Source organism: Physeter macrocephalus, chromosome 14 (genome assembly GCF_002837175.3).
Source record: "Physeter macrocephalus isolate SW-GA chromosome 14, ASM283717v5, whole genome shotgun sequence".
Taxonomy (NCBI): Eukaryota; Metazoa; Chordata; class Mammalia; order Artiodactyla; family Physeteridae; genus Physeter; species Physeter macrocephalus.
Window position 1 is genome coordinate 94,869,327 of NC_041227.1, and position 1,485 is coordinate 94,870,811.

Genomic DNA, 1,485 nt, shown 5'->3' on the forward strand with positions numbered 1-1,485 from the left:
AAAGGACCCTGCGTAAAAGACAGTAATGTGTGTATAGTTGGAAATGCTCAATATTTCTTATCAAAAAAAAAAACCCAAAGCTGAGAGAGGTTAAATAGCTTGCCCAAGGACATGCGGCAATAAAGCTGGGCCTGGGCACTCAGGTTTCCTGACCTCTGACCCTTGTTTCCTCTCACAAAGGAAGCAAGTTGCCAGCCTTGGGGTTTGGAAGCCATCTGAGGCTTTATCTCTTCTCTTCACGGTTGGCTTTGCCAGGCAGCCCGCCATGACTACGGACCAGCCCACACAGGGCACTCAGACCCCCCGAAGGCCGGGGCCAGGTCTGATTCATGTCTGTACCCCAGTGTCTGACATTCATTCACTCATTTATCCAGTGTCAGCTCCGTAGAGGTGCCAGGCACCCTGCTGGTGTGAGCAGAAACAGACCCAGACCCTGCCCCCTGGAGAGTATGGTCTGGCGACAAAGGTTGATATTCATCATGAGAAATTTGTGAAAGCAAATGTTTAACTACAGACTGTGATGAGTGCTATGCAGAAGAGGTACAGGGGCACAGGCTGTGAAAAATGGGGAATATACCCCTGAAACCCACGGAGGCTTCCCTGAAAAAGGAATATTTGAGTTAAGATCTCAAGAATGAGTAGACATCTGGTGAGCAAAGTGGGGAGGGAAGAGAAGAGAGGAGATTAGGTACAAATGCCCTGTGGCTACAGGGAAGATGGAGCATTTGAGAAACTGGAAGAGGGCCACTGTGGCTGGACCAGAGAGAGCAAGGAGGAGAGGCACAGACCAGCCCCCAAATTTTCCTAAGAGCAGTGGGAAAGCCTGCAGGGATTTGAGCTGCTTTGATGTGTGTGTGTGTGTGTGTGTGTGTGTGTGTGTGTGTGTGTTGGGGGGCAGGGTGTGGATTAAACAGGTTTGTGCCTCAAGATCACTCTGGCTACAGGAAGAAGAAGAGATTTCAGGGGCAAAAGAGGAAGCTAGGAGGTGAATAAGGAGGCTCTTGCAGAAATCTTGGTAACAGACGCAGGGGCTTGGACCAGGCTATTGTCCCACAGCTGGAGAGAAGTAAAGGGGAGCATCGGAGGTGTTGAACCAGCAGGACCGGAGACCTGGAGCAGAGAGGTTATTTGTCCAGTGAAAGCCTAATGAGCACGCAGGAGGCCCAGTGCCTGCCCCTCAATAGCAGGGACAGCCTGGGGGGAGAGAGGAATGGAGATCTGACCACAGTAGTTTCCTGGCACAGAAGGGCCAGGGGCCCAAGTGGGAAGGAAGGATTTATAGACCCAGGCCAGCACCAGCAAAAGAGGGAGGGGCTAGAGACAGGGAGGTGAAAGAAAGTTGACCCCTGTCCTCCAGAGCCCAGGCTGAGAAAGGAGTACATTCTACAGCCAAGGAACAGCTGGGGAACAACTAGCCTGCTGGCCTGCAGAAGGAGGACGTACTGACAGAGGTAGAAAGAAGAGCATTAGCCGCCAAGAGAAAAC